Source organism: Nuphar pumila, chromosome 4, assembly GCF_984573655.1.
Source record: "Nuphar pumila chromosome 4, dmNupPumi1.hap1.1, whole genome shotgun sequence".
Lineage (NCBI taxonomy): Eukaryota > Viridiplantae > Streptophyta > Magnoliopsida > Nymphaeales > Nymphaeaceae > Nuphar > Nuphar pumila.
Genome location: NC_143252.1, coordinates 109,473,841 through 109,498,551, shown reverse-complemented (window position 1 = coordinate 109,498,551; position 24,711 = coordinate 109,473,841).

The following is a 24,711-nucleotide window of genomic DNA, read 5'->3' as shown; positions in this document are numbered from 1 at the left end:
CCTAAACTGGCTAGACTATCAGCCACTTGATTAAAATCTCTCTTGACATGAAAGAGCTGAAATTCTTCAAACTTGCTGACGAGAGCTGAAACAATTTTCTGATAGGGAAATAACTTCTGATCTTTGACCTGCCATTCGGCTCGAACTTGATTGACAACAAGTAATGAGTCACCGTAGGCATGTACTCTCTTGACATTGAAGTCTGATAGAATCTTTAGACCTTGAATCAGGGCTTCATATTCAGCCATATTATGAGTACATTGAAAGTCTAATTTGAGAGAAAATGGAATCATCTCCTTCTCGGGAGTGATTAGTAAAATTCCGATGCCTATTCCCGCCATATTCTTAGAACCATCGAAAAATAAATTCCAGACTGGAGATTGCTGGATATTGCAAATTTGCTCATCAGGGAAGTCATCTTCGGCTTTTACTTCTTCGGCCAGGGGGAAATCCGCCAATTGATCTGCAATTGCTTGGCCTTTGATTGATTGCTGCGAGACATATTCTAAGTCATACTGCATCAGTAAGACTTGCCATTTCGCGACTCGTCCGCTGAGGAAAGGTTGTTCTAAGATATACTTGAGGGGATTGAGTTTAGACAAAATTTTGATCTCTGATGCTAACAGGTAGTGTCTTAGCTTCTGACACATCCATACCAGAGCTAGGCAGGTTTTCTCTATTTGAGAGTATCTCTTCTCATAATCTATGAAAGTCTTACTCACATAATAAATGGCGTGTTCTATCAGGCTGCCTTCTTTGTATTGTGCCAAGAATCCACCGCATGCGACTTGATTGACTGAGATGTATAATAAAAGAGGTTTTCCCAATTCTGGCGGCTTCAGGATGGGAGGATTAATAAGATACTTCTTGATTCGATCAAATGATTGCTGGCACTCTGGTCCCCATTCGAACTTCACTCCTTTTCTGAGTAAGTGGTTGAAGGGCTCACATCTCATCGCCAAGTTGGAAATGAATCGTCGGATTGACTGCATACGTCCTTGAAGGCTACGTAGTTCTTTGAGATTCTTCGGGGGTGGCATATCAATAATAGCCTTTGCTTTGGCTGGGTCAACTTCAATTCCCTTTTTGCTGACCAGAAAACCCAACAGTTTGCCTGATTCGACTCCAAAGACACACTTTTGCGGGTTAAGCCTTAACTTGTAAAGGATGAGTCACTTAAAGACTTGATCAAGAGCTTCAAGGTGATCTTCTTCCTCTTTAGATTTCACGAGAATGTCGTCAACATACGCATCCATGATTTTGCGCATTTGATCGTGAAAGATAACAGCCATTGCTCTTTGATATGTTGCTCCAGCATTCTTGAGCCCAAAAGGCATAACCGTATAGCAGAAAGTGCCCCAAGGCGTAGTGAAGGAAGTTTTGGATTGGTCGCGGGCGGCCAACTTGATCTGATTGTAGCCGGAATATCCGTCCATGAAAGAGAACATGGCATGTCCTGCCGTGCTATCGACTAGAAGATCGATGCTTGGAAGTGGATAGTCATCCTTCGGAGTAGCCTTATTGAGGTCTCTGAAGTCTATGCAGATCCTTACTTTGCCGCTTTTCTTTGGGACAACGACGATATTGGCTAACCAATCTGGGTAGTCAATAGCTCGAATAAATCCTGCTTTGAGCAGATCTTCAAGTCCTTCCTTGACTTGTTGTTCAATTCTGGGATCCATTTTTCTCAGCTTCTGCTTGACTGGCTTAGCATCCGGCTTCAAGACGAGTCGGTGTTCAACCAATTTGGGGTCTAAGCCCGGCATGTCTTCATATGTCCACGCGAACACTTCTTCATGCTGCTTGAGAAAATCTGTAAGCCTTTTCTTTTCTTCCGGATTCAGACTGGTTCCGATCTGGAGAATTTTTGGATCTTCCTCTGAACCGATATTGACACTTTCAGTTGGATCTTGTACTAGAGGAGATGGTTCGTCTTGCTTCTGAACTGCGGCGAACTCCGGTAATTCCTGAAGAGACTGATCGTGTTCTGCACAATCATCAGACTGCTTTGCACTCTTGTCATTTTCGGTGCTTGCTTTGATTCTGTGAATTGCTGTTGACTTCTGAAAGGCCTTGGGATTGAGAACGAGCTTCTTGATTGTCCGAGAGGTCATTCTGAAATTTTGGAGAAGAAATTTGGTTCAGACAAATCAGCCTATAGTGAGACAAGCAATCATTTGAAGAGAACCATACATAAAATGGCATTGAATTATAAAATGATGAGACAGACAGAAAGGGAGTAGATGGCATCCGGATAGACAAAGAAACTTGGAATTTTATTGATTGAATTGATCAATGACATTGGTAAAATGAGACATTTATTTGGATAAGAATAGAAGGAAAATAACAAATGGTCTTCATTGTGCCCCCTTGACAAAAACAGTCTTCTTTGACGAGCTTCCGCCGACAAATCCTAGTCCTGCTCTGTGGGGATGATGTTTCTGAATCATTGGCTCGATGCGGCCATCTTCATTCTTGCCGAGTCCCTTGAAGGGTTGATAGCCATGCTTCAGGAGTAAATCAAATCCCTTTCTTGATTTCATGAATTGAGAAAACAAGGGATGATCCTTAATGGTGCTGTAATCGATTCGACCTCCAACCTTGAAGAATTGAGGACCTTTCCATTGTGTCGTGGCTACTGTGTGCAGAGATGGCTCTGATGGTGCCTGAAGCATTTCTCGATTCTCCCCGAGATTGATCTCTTCACTTTCCCTGATGCTGGGAATGTCTGCATTGAATGATGGCCGAGGAATCATGGGCTGCGGGAGCCTTTCTTCTGGGTCTTCTCCCAGTATTGTGGTAATCATTCCACCTTTTGACCACTTTACACATTGATGGAGGGTAGAAGGCACTGCATTAGCATTGTGAATCCACGTCCTACCGAGCAGCAAGTTGTAGGTTGGTGGTACATTAACCACGTGGAAAAGGACGGAGTGCACTGAATAGTTGATAAACACCTCCAGAAATATCTTGCCCTTGGCCGTTTGACCATGATTGTCAAACCCATAGATAGTGATGGGATCCGAAATATATTCTTCATCCTTGATCCCTAATGCCTTTGCGGTCATTTCGGGACATATGTTGAGGCTACTGCCTCCATCGACCAGCACATGGGGAACCATCATTCCTCTGACCCGAATGACGATGTAAAGAGCATTATTGTGAAAGGAATGAGGCTTTGGAAGGTCCTCATCCGAGAAGGTAATTGGTGCATTGGTCATGGCGGAGTTCACAATCTGTGCCATGTCTTCAGGAGTGGTACTGGGTTTAACTTTGATTTTCCTGAGTAAATCATCCAGTACTTGCTGGTGCTTTCTAGAATTCTTGGCCAAGTCAAGGATGGAGACATTGGATAAAGCAGTCAGAGGCTTCTGACTTGAATTCTCTGGCCTTGGTCTAACGATTTGCTTGAAGAAGTCAGGAGTTCCTTTTGATTTGGGAACTGACTTCACAGGTGCTTCTGCAACTTTCATTTTACTGAATGCTGAAATTAAGTCCATCTTCTTAGAATCTGGAGCCGCTTGTCGTAGCACCGTCACCTGATGCTGAACTTGGAGATCTTGCGCAGAACATGGCTTGATATGTTCATGCGGTAGAAATGGTTGTGCAGACACTACTGCTGTGGTGTGTGAAGGGAAGGGGTGATTGAGAATGTCCATTTTCTCTTCTTCTTCTCCTTCCACCAATAAATTCTTTTCAATGAGATCTTGCACGATATTTTTGAGAACAAAGCAGTTCTCGGTGTTGTGTCCCACTGTCCTGTGGAACTTGCAGAACTGATCTTTCCATTTCCCCATGGGCACAGGGGGATCAGCCAATCTGGGCAATTTGACCATCTCTTTTGATAGCATGTACTCGAGCACATCCTCGAGTGATTGGTCAAGAGGAGTAAATTTTCTGTCGTAACTCCATCCTTCATGTTTGGTCTTCTCACGTAGTTTCGGTCCTTGATCCTGCTGAGAAGGCTTGCTGTACTGAGGAGCAGGCTTTGCTTTCTGATCCTTGTTGTTCGAACTGCTTGAGCTGTAGCAGTAATCTTTCTTCTGTCCTTTGTATCGTTTTTGGCCTTTGTTGCTGTTGTTGGCAGAATAAGTAAAGTGAGCTTTCTTCTTCTGCTCACCATGGGAGTTGTTCTTGGAAAAGGTGAAGCCTTCATAGACTCCATTTTCCACACTCAGCTCGAGCCATTCGGCTCGTTCAGTCAGCTCAATGAAGGTCCTGAACGGCGCTGTGGAGATTAATCCTCTTAGCGGCTGCGAGAAATTGTTGAGGATTAAGGACAATGCATGTCTTTCCGAGATAGGATCTCTCATCTTATTACAGGCTGATCTCCACCTGTGAATGAAGTCCCGTGCTTTTTCATTCTCGTTCTGTCTCAAATTGCAGAGATGACTTAATGTAGGCAGCGCTTCTGTGTTGAACAAGAAGCGTTCAATAAAGAGATTCACAACTTTGTCGAACTCCTTGAGCTCGATGGGGTTGATATGCTCAGCATACCACTTAGCTGCAACTCCTTCCAAGCTGCGGGGGAAGCATAGAAACAATGCTCGGTTATCTTTTCTGAACCTCGAGCATTCTGCGAAGAAGGTGGCGAGATGAGCTTTTGGGTCGCCAGAACCATCGAATTTGATGAATTTACGGGGGAGATTCTCCAGATCATCATCCCCTTCTAAGCCGTCATAGAAGTCCTCACTGGTGAAGACTTTCTTGCCCTTGTCGCGGGCTTGCAGATCCTTGACAACTCGGGCCATTTCCTTAAACTGCACTTGCAAAGGCTCTTCTTTATCTCTGCTTTTTGACCTGCGACTCTTACTTTGGTCATGCTTCTGAAATGCCGGAGGCACCTCATATTCTTCATCTGTGGTTGAATCTGATTCATCTGAAATCTCTTCTGGCTGGATTTGCTTCTTGGGAGCCTTCTTATCCCTGCGACCATGGAACCTTTCTCTGAATGGATTTCTTTCTGAGCTGGTCCCGGGCTGCTCATTCATCATTTTGTTCATCATTTTTCTGAACATGGCATACATTTGAGGGTCTATGCCATCGTCTTCTTGCTGCTGCTCTCGACTCTTCTCAGATCGAGGGGAACCCATGTCTTCTTCTGAGGCTGATGAGTACTGGGATGCCGTGGTTCTTTTGCCTGATCTTGTCTCAACCATCAAATGATATGGATGCTTTCTGCAGGGTAAAAGACCTGATTAGATTTTGAAGGAATTAGCTTTTGGAAGAAATATTTGTTGAAAATATGGTAGACAATTTGGAAAAGATGTCCCATTACTAGAGACTGAGTCATCGTGGGAATCACGACAATTGTGTTGTCATTTCTTCTACAAAAAAAGAAATAAACAACGAAAATGTGCCTTGTTACCTAGGCGAGGTCGTCAAACCATAATGGGAGGAAATAGAATTTTATTAAAATGAGAAGAATAAGATTTTATTGATCTTGACAAAGAGGTGGAGGACAGACGATTTGCCACCATTCATGATAGTCGGCAGACACTCTAGGACCTGGAAAGATTTTAAGAGAGACAAAGGAATCCCAGCCGTAGCGGGCAGAATGATATGCCCCGGACCATTGTGCGGAAGTGAGATCGAACTCTGCCATAGTTCCTGATAACAGTCGGGCTTCGACATACTGCTGCCTCTGGGAGAACTGTCGAACACATCTCTCTGGTTGGTAGTAAGTGCAGAAGAATGGTCCTAGCAACTTGAACCGCTTGCCATAAGCGTAGGTATATCTGGGGGGAGATATTTGCCGATCAAAATAGTCCCAAACAACGTCATCCTCTTGAATGTTGTTGATCATAGACCGGTACTGCGCCACTGGAAGGAGTTCTTGACCATTGTATCTGAAAGAGCTTGCTCGGGCTGGAACGTGCTGGAAAAACCAGGACTGAAGTGCGTAGATGCATCCTTCAACTAAAATGGACTCTCCGAGTGAGAATCGAGTCAGACCTCGATAAAGGAAGGCGAGCGCTGCCATGGCTATGGAGAGGCGATTGGTTTGCCGACTTCCCCATCTCCTCATAAGCTGGATTATCCTGATGTCCATGTAGTTCTGTCCATCTGGGAAAAGGGACAGTCCTACAGTGCATAGAACCATTGCATTCTGAATCTTTTCTTTAGCTGTTCTTGAAAGCGAGCTGACTTCAATGAAGGTCCCGTACTGACGGTACAACTCAAGTAGGTCAACATATTCATCTCCTTCTAACTGGATCAGGGGCCAAGATCGGCGGCCTGTCATACGGGTTAAGGAGTCTCGGGGGTCCAAACCCTTGACATTGATAAGGAATTGATGCTCTAATGGGTCGCTTGGTCGACCAGCCGGTTCTGGCAACCCCATGATTTCTGAAAATTCATCCATTAAAACAGTCATCTCTCCCCACGGGAACCAGAAGGTACACGCCCGAGGATTCCATCGCTCCGCCATTGCATGGATCAGGTTGCCATTGATGGTCTGCTTTCCGACTGCTGATGCCAGCTCTAATCCGCACGCGCTCAAATGGTCCGGGAACATTCGGGAAAAGCTCTTTAACCAGGAATAATACCACCGGGGAATGAAAGTTCTGGTGCTAAGAGCTCGATGTTCAGGACGACCTTGTCGCACATCGAAGGAGATGTGACCTTCAGGAAAGATAGGATCGACTTGACTGGATGCCATCGAACTGAAAGCAGAGAAAGACTCAGAATGAGACTTAGGAAAATATGGAAATTTTTGAAAAAATTTTGCAGGCAGGATAAAAATGCAGCTAGAAATTCGAGATCCAGTAGAAAGGGAGAGTGGAAAATCACCTGGAGTTTTGAAAGAAATGGGATATTTGAGAAAATCATCCAGGGTTTGAGAAAAAGACCTTGTGGAAAATAAGGATATTTTGAAAAAGACCTAATGAGTTAAAAAAAATATTGGAAAATATAAAGAATTGAGGAAATAACACACATACAATCACATCCTGCACAAACATTTATGCGCATACAGCACTCCCTAAAAGGCTGACTCTAGATGCATCAATTTGAAAATAGCTGTAGGACCTTAATCCTAACTCTAAGTTCAGATCATTTTTGTCCAATCCAGTTATGCCGATATACCCGAACCGAAATCCGAGGTACGTGGCATAGAATTTCAACTCCGGTTCTAAGGTAAGGTTTTCCAACATCCTTGAGCGCCTACCGATATACTTCGGACTGTGGCCCGCGGTACGTGGTAGGGGGGGTTAACCCAAATAGGTGGCCCAGTTGTGAGGCTCTGTCCCGAACTATGGTTCTGGAAGAGAGCCCAGCAACGTGAAGACCGGGACAATATAGGTAAGGGAGGTTTTGAAAAATGATCACATGCAAGAAATAGAGGGCTCTAAGTCCTAGAGAGATAGATTTTTGAAAATCTTTGAAGAAGCATACATTGTTTGCATTCAGATCCTAAATTGAGGAGAGTTGTATTTAGACCTAAGTCTATGTGAGCATGAAAATTTCTCCTCAATCTGGTCCTACCAAACCATGCCTAGTCTATATGCAGTCAATGTCAGCTAGGTCAGAATCTAGGCTCCTAGGCTCACATGATATTGAAAGTAAAAGAGCTGACATTTTGTGAACATAATTTCGATAATTGAACTAAGTCAAGCATAATTTAAGTCAGACAAGGACAGGTCCCATCACGGTCGCCAAACCTGTTATCGTCGCGAAATTTTTCCTCCCGTCTTCCCCTTCCTTGCGGAAGAGAAAAAGAGGAGAAACGCTTTCGCGCTTCAAACTTGACCGGATTTTGGAAATTGTTTTGAAATACTCGCCTCCGTTTTTGAAAATTGCGGGAAAATCCATGGGATGGGGCTCGACCTGTCGGTACGAGGTTCGACCGTTCCTGCCGCCTTTAACAGGGGTAATCGAACCAAGGACCAAAACTATGCTTGACTTAGTTGAATCATCAGAATTATGTTCTATCCTAAATGCACAAAGAATTCAGGCATGTGCTATGAGATTTTGGAAAATGCAGCTTGGGAAAACATGATGTATGCTTAGAAAACATTTGGAGTTGGAAAAACATTTCTCAGGAAAAGGATGAAAGTCAATTTCTCAGGAAAATCAGATGAAAGGTGTTTTTGAAATCATGAGAAAGCTCATAAAGATGTGAGAAATCATGAATGGATGAAAACCCTGAGAAACTGGAAAGAATTCTTGAGAGAAGAGTAAACACTTGAAAAGGGAAACACTTCTCAGGAAAACTCGGGCTTTGAGAATTTTCTTGGGAAAATGATGGAAAACTCATAGGAAAACTTATTGGAGAAGGAAATTCAAACTTGGGAAATTGAAATCCTGGGAATCTTACCCTTGAAAATTGATTTGTGATTCTTGAGAAAGATTGGGAAACTTCTTTTGAATATCTTAAGAAAATATCATTTTCCTGGGAAAACTGTGGAAAAGCTTGTCTTTGGAAAACCGATTTTGAAAAATCCTTAGAATTTCTTGAGAAATCGATTTCTTGAGAATGAAGTTTTCTTGAGAAAATCTTGAGAAAATCAATGATTCTATGATGCAAATGACATAAGTGAATGAATGCACTTTGAAAAGATTTTCTAAGAGATTTGTTGGAAAAATATGCATTAAGTCAAGATAAATCCTTCACATATTCTGACTGTGGCCATGAATATGTTCAGAATTTAGTTGATTTGATGCACATGATTTTGAAAACTTTGGAAATATGATGTGCATTTTTAAGATAGCCTAAGAGTGTAGGCTCAATGTGACTAGTAGAAAGATGATGGATCTGGGTCTCGTCCATATTCCGACTAGGGCCGTAAATATGGATTCCACCGAGTCCATCAACTCCCTAAGAGTTGGTGCACGTGCCATTCGTGAACATCCATAGTGCTTTTGAAATAAAATGCATGAATCATAGAAACAGGATATTGCATAAATTCAAACTATATGATATGCATCCTAGTCTAAGCAGGAAATTAAATCTCTTATTCCAAAATTTACATTATTACATCATTAATCAAATGAAATAAATGAAAATTTGCAGACTTCAGCTCCTTCATTTGAATGTCCCTGCCAAACTTGGAGTAAGGTTAGCTCAAATATGTGGGTTTTTCCAAGATTTCCCAATAATATTATGAAATTATTGGATTTAATTGGATATAAACCCTATTCTCATGCTTCCTTGATATTTTGAAATGATGAAAATGCTAGAAATTCAGTGAAAAACAATTTGAAATTCGGAATTGAGGTTAAAATGACCAAAATACCCCTAAAATTAAAGCTACATCTTTAAAATCAGGGTTTTTTGAAGGAAAACTTGGTAAAATTGAGATTTTGAAATTCAAATTGAATCAACTGATGATGAAATTCAGTAAGAGACATGATGACATGCTGCTAAACACATTATGACTGTAAAATCAGAATTTGGTGTTTTGCAATTTATCAAAAATAACGATTTTCGCTTGTTTTTCGCTTGGATCGGGGTCCTGCGGGACCCTGTTTTGGTATTATGGATGATCCGAACCTCAAATGGATTCCAAATTGCACCAAATTCGGTATGAAGCATCTAAACACTCTGATAAACAACCTAGAATGCTAAAAATCAAGAAATGATATGATTTAAATGTCAAAATTCAAAGAAAGTCCTAAAATGGTGGATTTTGCCTATGGATCCGAACCAAATGCAATGCCTAATATGATAATGCAAGATTTACACCATGGAAACTTCTGATATTTTTCAGACTGCTAAAAGACCCGAAATGGAACATTTTTGGTTTTTACAGCCTCGGGATTTGAGCCATGATGAGTTCAATAACAGGGATTTAGTTCTGACAGAGGTAAAAATCACCCTAATCTGATGTAAAATGCCAAACAAATATAAAGCAGCCATGGAAATTTATGAAATTAATCAGAGCTATGACACCTACATGAACAACTTTCATGTTTATGACTTCGGCATTTGATCAACAGAAACACAGAGAAAAATATAACTATTTCTGCCTAAACTAACAGAATAGACAAATGTAGCAAAACCGGGGGGCTGACAAGAAAAATCCGAAGCAGGGGTCAACACTGTTCTAAAAATTACAGGCTTTTAGATTCAAACAGAGGACATCTCGGACACCACTTTCACTTTTTACAGTTTCGGATTTGGAGCAACACACAAAGATAAACCATAGCCCTAAGTCGATCCAAGATCTCAGAGGCCCAAATTAGGCTCTGACACGTGTCCCGGACTCTCGGATTTTTTTCAGTCATAAAAAAAAATCAGAAAAATCTGAAAAAATCATATTAAAAACTAGACATTTTCCCGAGTTCAGGGCATTTTTCGGATCGAAAATCGGATCTCCCAGGAGGGAGAACTCTATTTTACAAGTCGGCAAATGGTTTTCAAAACGCATCTCGGGTTACAAAATCCGACTTACCATTTTGGATGTTTACCGCAGTAAACAAATTCAAATGGCTCCGAATTTTTGGCAAAATTTCGGGGACACCTAAGGGCGCATTCCGTGATTTTTTTGGGATTTGTAATAAAAAATAAATGCATGAAATGACGCATGGACTGACTGACAAAAACAGAGACTTACTGAAAATAAGCAGAATTGAAAAAAAAGGCTAAATTAATCCTAATTAATTCATGAAATATGCTAAATGAATGAAATAAAATGCAAATTAAACCTAGCTAACTACATGCATGTTAAAATCATCAAGGAAGCATAACAAGACATTTTTATATATGTCGTTTTATGAGAATAGCTCAATCCATCCCTCGGATGAGCTCTTTCTTCAAACGACTCCCTATTCGGATTATAGCATCACATCACGGGGAAAAGAAGTGCACCTTGTTTCGTTACGCAGCGTAGGTGCTCTTAAAAGGGGCAGCTACCACGAGCTTCCTTCGTTCTTCACTCCGGGCTTCGGATGGTCCACCAAAATCGAGCTCCGTTGGAATTGGACTGGCCACAGCACGAGCTCTACTCCACCTTCTTCAATGCGCCAAAGGGGGCACGATTTCCAAGGTTCAAAATCAGATGTTAGGAAGGCTAGGTTGGATTTTCCAAGTTCACAAGAGCTAAAAAAATGATCTCCTAAGGCTGGGCGTGAACCCTTGTTTTTATAATTTTTCTGAAAATTTTTGAAATTCAAACAGGCTGGATCTGAGCCCTCCATGTGGCGCCATCTCAGGGGGTGTCATCTAAGGGGTTTGAAATTCAAATTTGTCTTCTGCAGGGAGCCCTCAGATGGCGCCACCTCAAAAGGCTATTTTGATTTTTTTGAGAAAATAAAAATGGAAATTTTTGTGGGTGAGACACCTCAGCAGGGGGAATTTGGAATTTTTCAAAAGTTTGCTTGATTCTCTCTGCAGGGAACTCCCAGAAGGCGCCACCTCAGAGGGTGCTCTCTTGGAATTTGAAATTCAAACTCACCTTTTGTAGGGAGTCCTCAGGTGGCGCCACCTCATGGTGGGCTACCTTTATTAAAAATAAAATAAAAAATAAAAATGGAGCCAAGTGGAGTCCTGGAATGGTGCCACTTCAAAAGGTGTTTGACACATGTCAGAAGGACAGAGCAGTGGGCTCAGAAGGCGCCACCTCAGAGGAATTTGAATTTTGCTTTTTCTGGTGAAAGGAGATCTGGACATGTGGAGGACAAGTGTCAGCTGTCTGGAGAGGCTTTCTCAAATGGCGCCACCTCAGGGGGAAGTTTGAAATTCAAATGGAGGTTGGCTCTGGAGGAATGGAGGATGGACATGTGGCACCACCTCAGGGTGGCTCCTACAATGCCATGTGGCAAGAGGGAGAAAAAAGAGGGAAGGGACATGTGGCGCTCTCATAGGCCATCTGGGAAATTAGAGCTTTGGATTTTCGCCACCTAGTGCCCTGTTTGAATTTTAAATGGTTTGCTTTTTCTGAAGAAGGCCAGGAGTGACATGTGTCTCCTACTTTTCTGAAAGAGGTAGGGAGAAGACATGTGTCCTCTACTTTTTCTGAAAGAAGCAGAGAATGACACGTGGCAGAGGGGAGAGAAGGTGGGCCAAGCCATGTGGCGCCATCTCAGACAGGATGAAAAGGTAGGAGTTCTTGATTTTCGCCACCTATGGGGGTTTTTGAATATTTGAATTCTAGCTTTTCTGAAGAAAGCAGGAAACGACACATGGCACTTGCCTTTTTCTGAGGAAATGAGGACTTGCCACGTGTCCTCTGCAGGAAACACTCCAGATGGCGCCACCTCAGAGGAGACAAGCCTACCTTTTTTGTAGGAATTCAGAAGTGACACATGTCTCCTACTTTTCTGAGAAAAGTAGGAAGAGACATGTGTCAGGCTACTTTTCCAGAAGGAAGGAGGGGTTGACACCTGTCCCCTGCAGGAGACACTCTAGATGGCGCCACCTTAGAGGAGACAAACTCCACTTTTTCTAGACAGGACAACCTATGACACTTGGCATCTCCTGGTAGTCTTTGAAATGACACATGGCGCAAGATGGATAGGGTGACACATGGCAGATAAAGGGGATGACATGTGGCGGCTTCTGAAGGTAGCCCCACACTGACACTTGGCATGGAAATGGGAGGAGAGAGAAATGACAAGTGGCGCCAATCCAGGGGACAAGGCTCCTATGTTTTTGGGTTTTTCAAAATTCAAATTTTCAGAAGGGGAGCTTGTGTGACACCACCTCAGTGTGGGTCCCACATTGCTTCTTTATTGAAATAAGGATAAAACAACAACTTCTTTTTGGAATTTTCATAAAATCTGGACTAATGGGCAAAACAGGAATTTTGGAAAGAGTTGGCCCTTGTAGGGCGATTTTGTAAAAGAAAGATATTTGAATTTGTCAAAAAGGGCAAAATCTGAGGTGAAGTGACTGAAATCCATATTGAAAACTATCCAGATCGTTTTCCTGAGAAAATATTTTGAAATTCAGAGCCCTAGGGGTAAAATGGGAAGAATTGATAATTTTGAAGACCCAGGGTTTTGAAATCAATTTTGAAAATAGTTAAAATTCGAATCTGGATTGAAAATTTTGAAATCAAGAGTTCTGGACCTCGAAATGACATGCTGTGCAGTGCAGTGATTTGAAATGCTCATGCAATGATATGCAATGTCATGTCTTATGAAATGGAATCTTGAACCAAGACTTGAGGATTTCTGTCTTCTGTCAGGAGTAAGATTTTGACTATCTGAGACAAAATAGAGAAATTTTGAGAGTTGCAGATGAAATTTAGACTTTTGCAAGGTCCGGGCTCAGAAAATGACCATTTTGCCCTCCAGCGATTTCAGAGGCTGGATGATGATGCTTGGTGGACTGTCGGGGAGGTGAGTGAAAATTTGGGGTGTTTACAATATGTTGGCAAGTTGTGTGTCATTTCGAAAGATTTGAAATGTTAAAATAGCTTTTAAAAACATTATATCTTTGCGAAACACACTCTCGAGGCTCCTATTAAAGACCTGTATCCTTTTCCTTGTAAGTGTACTTCTTGAACATGCGAGACATGTTAGTACTACGACGATTGGATGAGAGAGTCTTATGACCTCGATTGATGCTTAGTGCACGTTGTTGAGAACACATATAAAAAAAATGGGATCGCCTTCATAGGCAAGATGCTCGTTTCGGTCTAATGGACCAGAGCATGAAGAATGAGGCAACGGCTAAGAAACCCCGTCGCGCTCAATTCAACTTGGCTTTGTCAAGAGAGAGGACGAAGGGTACCAACTCCGATGGACAGACCTTTTATGGCTTTTTAAAAGGGCAAAAGACCCGTTTTTCCCCAGTCATCGGAGGTTAGGGGGAGGGATAGGGGCTACATAAGTTAGCCTAACACTTTTGCAGAAGTTGGATGCATCCCTATCAGGCCTTGGGGACTTACTCTCTCGACCATCGGTCGTCTCCATAGGAATAGGATTCAGTCAGACAACCGAGGTATATTAAAATACTTAACATAATGAACACTCGGCTTGGACTCGACTGTTTCGACTCACGTGCCATGTATGTACCCGCATGGCCGGTTATCAAGTAATAACTAAATTGAGCATGCACACCCTTTTCAGTTTGTTGTACTTAGCTTATTCCTCCAGTCTATTTGCTTAGTTTGCTCGTTACTACCTGCTGCATAAATTATCTATGCCTAATTTAGTTCTTTCTGTCTTTGTACTCTCATGCTAGTTTTTCGCAAAACTAACCCATTTCGTGGGTACAGGTGACGATTAGGTGCATCAGGCGATGGCGCGACTGCGAGATGATTTAAGGATCCACTGTTTCTGCTCGTAGTTCTTCTCCTGGACATTTTGGTTTTTGATACGGTTTTCCCTTGAGGAAACCCAAATTTTGTACAAACTTGATACTCTCTTTAAATAGAAGAAATGGTTTCCTAAGTATTATTGTAGATCGTTCATGGTAAATCTTTGTTTTCTCGCTAACGTGCCCAAGGTTGTCAAACCTGTCCTTTTTCTTTTAAAAGAAATCGTTTCTGCTGATTTTAGAAATAAACTTTGTAAAGAAAAAGAATTTTCCAACTATTTCAAGGAAATTATAAGGTTCGAAATTTTGGGGCATTACAACTTTGTATCAGAGCAGATCGAAACAGTAATTCTTGGTCATTGAGCATTCGCATCGCGCTGTAAGTAATTTAATTTCTCTTTTTTTTATACTATTAGACTAGAGTATACCTTACATGAGTATTTGGGGTTTTTCTTGTTCAAAGAAAATGAACCCTCCGAATGATAAGAGATTGGGACGCAGAAGAGGCGCAAGAAGAACGCGTTGTCGTTTTGTAAGAGGCAGAAGTTCTGTGATAGGAAGACTTGAGCGTTCGACTACCGGTTCAGATCATTGGACCAGCAGGCCGCCCCCTCCCACTTTTGCAGATTCGTGGGGCTTTACGCTTCCAGATGCCTACCAAGCACCGCTAGCCGCGACATGGGCAGCAGTGCACTTTCGGGAAGGAAGTCGTATACCGAACCATGTCCTAGTTAATCGGCACACTTCTCTGGAATCCTCTGAATCAGAATCCCCCTGGCAAGCCCAGATGGGGTGCGAATTCTGTGGTGAAGAAGGACATACGATAGATAAATGTCAACTCAGGGAAGCATACGATAGAAGGGCAACTGCAACACAAGATCTGGAGGACACAGCATCCTCAGTCTAGGGTACTTATGACACACCATCGTGTGATGGACAAATATTACCCCTAGAGAGTGCTCAGGACGTTGCTCCACCCACTCATATGCCTTCCTCCAACTCACCAATATACACACCAACCTCAGACTCACCGCAATACTTATCATATACCACGGTAAATACTCTGGCTTCACCGTTGTACATATCGGATTCTCCGGTGTACACTCTGGCTTCGCCGCCCTATGCACCGGATGCCTCGCCACATTACTCCCCCACTACTCCTCTTCACGGGCAAGGAGTCCCGAATGAGGATTTGCATCCTTTCCCCCCTCTGTGCGGGTTAAGGCGCACGGGTATCACAAGAGAGTACTTAAGGAAGTACTCTCATCATCCTTAAAGGATATAAAACTCGTTGGTTTTTGTACCCATGGACAGCTTTTTGTTTTTGACTTTTTGTAAGTGCCCTCTTATACCAGCACTGCTAGGCTTTTGTAATCTCTATTACTCGGAAATACGATAAACTTTTTGATATTATTCTTCTCCTTCAAGTATTGACTTATGTATCATCTGGGTATTTTAAGGATGGTTCGAAGGTCGAACGAGGGTTCGTCTGACGAATGGTCAGATCAACGGGGATTCATCATGGATTCCTTAAGCGCATTGGCTAGCGCCATGCGAAATCAAGCACACAACCAAGTACCTACCCCAGAACCAAGCAACCCTGCGGCAGTATCATATGAAAAGTTCTTAAAGCTCGATCCTCCAACCTTCACAGGCAAGCCCGACCCCGATGCAGCTGAAAACTGGATTTTGGAAGTAAAGCGAGTTTTCCAAGTTTTGACAGTCCCAGAAGACAAGAAGACTATTTTCGGTACTTTCAGACTTTTGGGTGCCGCCCGCCATTGGTGGGACACGACTCGAAACATCCAGTTCTCAACAGATTCGCTTATTCCTTGGGAGTCCTTCAAAAAGGCTTTCTTAGAGAACTATTTTCCTTCTCATGCTAGAGAGAGGAAAAAGGTGGAGTTCTTGGAACTTTGCCAAGGCACGTCAAGTCTGGTGGACTACATCTCCAGGTTCCAGGTGTTGGAGCGTCATTGCCCCAACTTATTCGCAGATGATCGGGAGCGGGCGGGGAAATTCATCCACGGATTAAAGGAAGGACTCCGACCAAGGGTCCTAAACAGCATGCCATCGACTCTCTCCGCAGCTGTTGCTGCAGCCACTCTCCTGACCGAGGATTGGGAACGCTCCAAGAGCACCCAAAGCAAGAAGCTACCTATTGCGGGTAACGATCAAAAGAAATATCCCTCTGGCGGTCAAACCAAGCGACCGCCCTTTTTCGTAAACAAAGAAGGTGGAAGAAAGCCATATCCTCCTTCAAAACGTCAGCAACCTCAGGGCAACCCTCCTGCCTGGCAGCAGGCGGGCGATGTCTGCCCCAAATGCGGACGACCTCACCCCGGTCAAGCATGCCCTCTTCTTACAGGCGGATGCCTGTATTGTGGCAAGATGGACCACTTTGCACGTGAGTGCCGCAAGAAGGCGGCTGACGACCTCAGACGGAATAGTGGAGCACCTCTGCTCCCCCGACCACCGCCGCAACCGCAACAACATCAACATTCTTACCAGGCGCAACAACCACAGTCCAGCGGCTAGAAGAAAGCACCGAGACGCGTTTACACTGCCACGGTCGAACAGTTGACCAAAGGCGAGCTTGTGCAAGGTGCCATCTTGATTGCTAACCAAGCAACTTTCGTACTCTTTGATTGCGGTGCCACTCATTCTTTTATTTCTGTAAAATTTGCTGAACTCTTGAACGTACCTGTAAGTTCGTTAGATAATGCTCTCAACGTCTATAACCCGATTGGGAAGAGCACTATTTGTGCGACCTACGTGCCAGCTTTGGACGTAGTCTTGGCAGATCGACATTATCCGGCCTGCACTATCCTTCTAGATATGACCGAATTTGACGTCATTCTAGGCATGGATTGGCTGCACAAGTACCATGCCAAAATCTTTTGCCATGAAAGCAAGATTGTGTTATCTCCACCAGAGATGCCTAAGGTGGAATTCAAGTTCGTGAAGGCGGTTCGTGCAAGCAAGATGATTTCTTCGCTAAAGGCACAACTTTACCTGAGAAGGGGATGCACTGCCTTTTTAGTCAGTGTCGTCCAGTCCGAGCCGACGCAAGTTTTGATTAGAGATCTGGAGGTGATTCGAGATTTTTTAGACGTCTTCTCAGAGGAGCTGCCAGGACTTCCCCCACCACGAGAGGTTGAATTCAACATCGAGTTGCTACCAGGTACTGCGCCAATTTCTAAAGCTCCATACCGTATGGCGCCAGCCGAGCTCGAGGAACTCAAGAAGCAGCTACAGGAGTTGATGGATTTAGGATTCATTCGCCCCAGTGTCTCGCCTTGGGGAGCTCCTATTTTATTCGTTAAAAAGAAAGATGGATCATTGCGGTTGTGCATCGACTATCGAATGCTCAACTAGGCCACGATAAAGAATAAGTATTCGTTACCGCGTATCAAAGATTTGTTCGATCAACTGTGGAATGCCAAGATTTTCTCAAAGATCGACCTTAGGTCAAGATGCCATCAACTCAGAATTAAGGGAGATGATATCTTCAAGACGGCTTTTCGAACCAGGTATGGGCATTTCGAGTTTACTTTCATGCCTTTCGGACTCACCAACGCTCCTGCAGCCTTCATGGACCTCATGAACCGTGTGTTTAAACCCTTTTTAGACACCTTCGTCATCGTGTTCATCGATGACATCCTGGTGTACTCGGAGACCTGGGATCAACATCGCAAACACCTGATCATCATTTTGGAAACCTTGCGGAAGGAGCGTTTGTTCGCTAAATTCTCTAAAAGCGAGTTTTGGCTCAAGGAGGTTATGTTTTTGGGACATGTTATATCCAAGAAAGGCGTATTCGTAGATCCTGTCAAGGTGGAGGCAGTACTAAATTGGCAACAACCGAGGAATGTTCGTGACATCAGAAGTTTTCTTGGATTAGCTGGATATTATCGAAGATTTATCCAAGACTTTTCCAAAATCTCTCTACCTATGACAAAGCTGCTAAAGAAGGAGGCTAAGTTCGTGTGGGACGATTCGTGCGAAAACAGTTTTCAGTTGCTGAATGAATGACTTACTACCGCTCCTATCTTGGCCTTGCCTTCAGGACAAGGCGGCTTCGTGATTTATACTGACGCTTCCGGGATAGGCTTGGGTTGCGTCCTAATGCAGAATGGTAAGGTAATCGCCTACGCATCGCGTCAACTTAAGATTCATGAGAAGAATTATCCGACTCACAATTTGGAATTAGCGGCTGTGGTGTTCGCATTGAAGATTTGGCGACACTACTTGTACGGAGAATAATTCGAGGCTTTTACAGATCATAAGAGCCTCAAGTACTTGTTTTCACAGAAAGAGCTTAATATGAGGCAACGACGGTGGCTAGAATTTCTCAAGGATTACGATTTCACCCTTTCCTACCATCCAGAAAAGGCAAACGTGGTAGCTGATGCTCTCAGCCGTAAGGCTTCTAGCATTTCCGTCAACCTATTATACGTAGGTTGGAAGTTGATTGAGGATTTGGTTTCATGGAAACCGTTTGCAGTCTCATCAAATTCTATCAGTCTTTCTAATCTGATAGCTCAACCTGAGCTATTAGCCAAGATCCTTGCTGGGCAAAAGACTGATGCGCAGTACGAGAAGCTAAAGGCTCGTACATAGCAGACCGATACTCCTTTCCGACTTAAGGACGATGGAAGCATTTGGCTCAAAAATCATCTTTGGGTCCCAAATGATCCCGTTTTGAGAGACGAAATTCTCGAAGAGGCCCATAAATCCAAATATACGATTCACCCGGAAGGCACGAAGATGTTCAAAGACTTGCAGCGCAGATATTGGTGGAGCGGAATGAAGCGAGACGTGGCCGAATACTTCTCTAAGTGTTTGACTTGCCAGCAGATTAAGATCGAGCATCAACGACCTGGCGGAGTGATGCAGCAAATGGAGATCCCACAATGGAAGTGGGAAGACATCACTATGGACTTTATCGTCGGTTTGTCAAGGACACGAAGAAAGAACGATGCGATTTGGGTGATCGTTGACCGACTCACCAAATCAGCTCATTTCCTTCCTATCCGTATTAGTCAGTCTTTAGACAGTTTGGCCGATCTTTACATTCGTGAGATTGTGAAGTTGCACGGTGTTCTGGTATCTATCATCTCCGATCGTGATCTGAGGTTTACCTCGAGGTTTTGGGGACAACTTCAAATCGCGTTGGGTACGAATTTAAAGTTCAGTACCGCTTTTCACCCTCAGACTGACGGACAGTCTGAACGCACAATTCAGACTTTGGAGGACATGCTGCGTGCATGATGGACTGGAAGGGAGAATGGGATTCTCATACGAGTCTGGCCGAATTCGCGTACAATAACAGTTATCATGCTAGCATCGGGATGGCCCCTTACGAGGCCTTGTATGGAAAGCCCTGTCGTTCGCCTCTCTACTGGGATGAGGTTGGCGACCGAAGGATGGAATCTCCTGTAGTGCTACAACACTACACTCAGCAGGTGCAGATGATACGAGAGTGACTCCGTAGTGCACAGAGTCGGCAGAAAAGTTACGCGGATCGTCGTCGTCGAGAGCTCACCTTCTCGATAGGAGATATGGTTTTTGTTAAGGTATCTCCCACAAAGAGCGTTTTTCGTTTTGGGAAAAAGGGAAAGTTAAGCCCTAGATTTGTCGGACCGTTCGAGATCCTGGAACGGATTGGTGAAGCAGCTTATCGTGTGGCTTTACCTCCTCAGTACGCTCAGATCCATAATGTTTTCACGTATCCATGCTTCGGAAATACGTTCATGACCCATCACACATCATCCATTATGATGATATAGACATTCAGAAGGATTTGTCTTTCGAGGAAAGACCAGTCGAGATCGTTGATCGTCGAGATCAAGTGCTTCAATCTAAGACGATATCTCTTGTAAAGGTGCGTTGGAAGCACCATGGAATAGAGTAATGTACTTGGGAGCCTAACTCTGCTATTAGGGAGAAATACCCTGACTTGTACTTTGATCGTTAAGTTCAGTTTAATTTCGAGGACGAAATTATTTTAAGGATGGTTGGATGTAAAAACCAATTTTAAAAAAAAAAAAATTAAAAGAGATCGGACCCGGGTCGGGTCCAGACCCGACCCGGATCCAACCCGTGCCCAGCCCCTCAAAAACTTCTTTTTCAGAGGAGCTGGCAGCCCACGGCAGGGGGCTTCTCCGACGACACAAAAGGCGTGCCCTGTGTGCGCCCCCTCCCTATTAAAAGATGAGAAGGGAGAGGGGAGGGCTTACAAAGCTCCCCCGACCCCCCCGACTCTCTCTCTCATCTCTTGTCTCTCCCCTCACCCTCTGCTCTCTCCCCCGACCCCCCGACTCTATCCCTCACTCCCCTCTCGACGAGCTCCCTTCCCAGCGACCTCATTCCCCTCGGCAGCCCAGGTAAACACCCCCCCTCTTTTCTTCCGTAGATTCGCCGGAAGGCCGGCAGGTGGCCGGCGGCCCCTGCCGAGCCTTCCTCCTCCTTTTTTCGACAGGCAAGGGGCTCTGCCCTCTTGCCTTCCTCTTTTCTCGACGGGCAAGGGGCTCCGTCCCCTTGCCTTCCTCTTTTTCGACAAGCAAGGGGGCGGAGCCCCTTGCCCTTTTTAACATTCTGGCAGGGGCCATGGCCCCTGCCCTTCCCTTTCCACGTAGGGGCTGATGGCCCCTACCCTTCTCCTTAAGAGAGGAGGTAGGAGCCAAAGGCTCCTACCTCACCCCTCGGAAACCAAGCAGGGGCCATTTGGCCCCTACCCCTCTTTTAACCGACAGGGGGCCAGAGGCCACTGTCTCTTTTTCTGTCGAGCAAGGGCTTGGCAGGGGCCTTTGGCCCCTGCACTCCCCTGCCTCCTCTCCTATTAAGCCGCAGGGGGGACTTTGGCCCCTACGCTCCCTCCTCCCTACTCGTTCCATTGGCAGGGGCCATCGACCCCTGCCCCTTTCTCTTTTAAAAACCCGGCAGGAGCCGAAGGCTCCTGCCCCTCCACTTTCTTTTAAAAAATTCCAGCAAGGGCCTCCTAAGGCCCTTGCCCTTTTCTTTTTTTGAGACCCGACAGGGGCCTCTGGCCCCTGCCCCTTTTCCTGTCAAGCAAAGCTCGGCAGGGGCCATTTGGCCCCTGCCTCATCTTTCGAGGGCCGCAGGTGTGCATTTGGCCCCTGCGACTCCGTCTCTCTCTCTTTTTGCCTTCCGACAGGCCAACAGAAGGGGGTGGGAAGCCCCCCTTCCTTTCGAGGTTGGAGAAGCCGAGTCTCCTCTCTACCTTTGCTCGTTTATGCCTTCTAAAATCACATTTTTTGCAATTTACGCAACGGAGCCCGTTCGCGCCCCACGAACTAAACTGACGATCACCTACGTTCGTAGACGGCTTCATTCTCGCAAAACCCCAAGGTAGGAGAAGTTGCACAAGGACTTAAATAATTAAATCAAGCTTAAATAATTAATGATCGAAAGGACTTAATGATATATTTATATACTTATACGTATATAAGTACACTTTTAAATCAAGGACGCGGTTTCACGATCCTTGTCCTTTGCTTTCGCATTTCCTATTTCAGTTTGCCATCGCGCTTTGCGCCCAGGCTTTTACTGCTTATTGTCTTTTAATTCAAGGACGTGGTTTCGCGGTCCTTGTCCTTTGCTTGCGCACTTCCTGTTTCTGTTGCCGTCGCGCTTTGCACCCAGGCTTTTGCTTTCGTATTTACTACTTACTGTTTTTTAATTCAAGGACGCGGTTTCGCGATCCTTGTCCCTTGCTTTCGCAGTTCCTGTTTGTTGTCGCGCTTCGCGCCCAGGCACATCCTTTTCGCATTATTGTCTTTCGTTTTTGCCTTGCCATAGACTTAGTGTATTCTCTAGGAATACCTATTCCTCTTTCTACCTGATATGTTTTGGGAAAACCCTTGATCTGGGGCAAGATCAAGTTGTTGGGTGATGGATTCATTTGTGAAGCCCATTTACCAAAACCAGTGTCGTGACGTACATAGCACCCAGACACTGCGTCATCAGATGTCAGATTCGAGAAAATCACATGCCATATATTGGCAAGTTGTGTGTCATTTCGAAAGATTTGAAATGGTAAAATAGCTTTTAAAAACATTATATCTTTGCACAACACACTCCCGAGGCTCCTATTAAGGACCTGTATCCCTTTCCTCGTAAGTGTACTTCTTGAACATGCGAGACATGTTAGTACTACGACGATTGGATGAGAGAGTCTTATGACCTCGATTGATGCTTAGTGCACGTTGTTGAGAACACATATAAAAAAAATGGGATCGCCTTCATAGGCAAGATGCTCGTTTCGGTCTAATGGACCAGAGCATGAAGAATGAGGCAACGGCTAAGAAACCCCGTCGCGCTCAATTCAACTTGGCTTCGTCAAGAGAGAGGACGAAGGGTACCAACTCCGATGGACAAACCTTTTATGGCTTTTTAAAAGGGCAAAAGACCCGTTTTTCCCCAGTCATCGGAGGTTAGGGGGAGGGATAGGGGCTACATAAGTTAGCCTAACACTTCTGCAGAAGTTGGATGCATCCCTATCAGGCCTTGGGGACTTACTCTCTCGACCATCGGTCGTCTCCATAGGAATAGGATTCAGTCAGACAACCGAGGTATATTAAAATACTTAACATAATGAACACTCGGCTTGGACTCGACTGTTTCGACTCACGTGCCATGTATGTACCCGCATGGCCGGTTATCAAGTAATAACTAAATTGAGCATGCACACCCTTTTCAGTTTGTTGTACTTAGCTTATTCCTCCAGTCTATTTGCTTAGTTTGCTCGTTACTACCTGCTGCATAAATTATCTATGCCTAATTTAGTTCTTTCTGTCTTTGTACTCTCATGCTAGTTTTTCGCAAAACTAACCCATTTCGTGGGTACAGGTGACGATTAGGTGCATCAGGCGATGGCGTGACTGCGAGATGATTTAAGGATCCACTGTTTCTGCTCGTAGTTCTTCTCCTGGACATTTTGGTTTTTGATACGGTTTTCCCTTGAGGAAACCCAAAATTTGTACAAACTTGATACTCTCTTTAAATAGAAGAAATGGTTTCCTAAGTATTATTGTAGATCGTTCATGGTAAATCTTTGTTTTCTCGCTAACGTGCCCAAGGTTATCAAACCTGTCCTTTTTCTTTTAAAAGAAATCGTTTCTGCTGATTTTAGAAATAAACTTTGTAAAGAAAAAGAATTTTCCAACTATTTCAAGGAAATTATAAGGTTCGAAATTTTGGGGCATTACAGGTTCCCTGTTTTGTTTTGTTTTGTTTTGTTTTGCTCTAAAGGAGATGAAAAACCCACCGCCGAAGCAACGTCGGTTTATCCGGCAAGAGACCTTTCAATGACCTTTTGTCTGGGGACACCCACACCTTTTCTCTCTTCTTTTCTGTTTTTTTTCTGTTGATGTCTTTGCAGACAGAAAAGGGGGTCAATATCGGTTGATGTTTCGGCGATTGCACACAGCATTCGACGGCACCTGGTGGTAGGATCCAGCGACACCTTTTATCAACGACGACCCTAAAAAAAACCTGGTGACCAATCCGGCCTCCGACCGTAAGGTGAGCAATTTTTTTTTATGTATTCAGCTGACATCTCTTCAAACGTATTTCGCCTGGTTCGAGCCCCTTAGAAAAAAGAGAGAGGAAAGAGGGAGCCAAATCCTTTTTCTCTTAATTTTTTTTTCATTTTCTTTTTCGGCATTGCGACCACTGAAAATCGGATAGTCCGGCGCATAGAGGAAGAGGGTCAAAAAGACCCAGCCACCACCAGTGTCCAATCATCGCCGATGGTGGTTTTCCTTTCCTCTATCCAGAAAAAACAAAAATCCCGAAGAGGGCCGAACCCTCTTCCCTCTTTTTTTTATGATTTTTTCACAAATCGGGAACACACTGGTTCTTTCGATTTGACTAAATAAAAGAAGACTAACCACTCATTTTGTTGTTTGTTTTTCTCTATTTGTGCTCTTTTTCTGGCGACGAGTAACTGCCATTTATCGGCGTTCAATTTTCTGTGTCAACAAGCCCGCACGCACAGGGGACTTCTGGCAGTACCTTCAAAGATTTATCAAACCTGCTCTGATACCAATGTAAGAAATCGAACTCTACGGCACCGGATTTGCAGCGGAATGAAGACTTCGCAGTTACTCTCGAATTCGCCAGGGAGTCCGAACTCTCAACTCATTCACAAACCAAAAATGTTTTTTTACTGTAACCGTGAATGCCTGTATGATTGCTTGTATGTCATTCATACGTTGTTAATCATATCCTTTCACTGCATTTTATACTTAGTGAAGAGTTCTAGTTTTGGGACATAACCCCTGGGAGGAATCCCTTCATCCCTCAAGAGACACGGCTCTTGAATTTGAATATTGTGACCATTGAAATGCCCCCAACAGTCACCTTATGGCCACACGACCTTACAGATGCATCAGGCTGATGAGATATGCTGAGTTTGATCCTATGCAATAAATATCTGCTAGAATATTGTGATAAACATTTCAAAATCTTATATATTG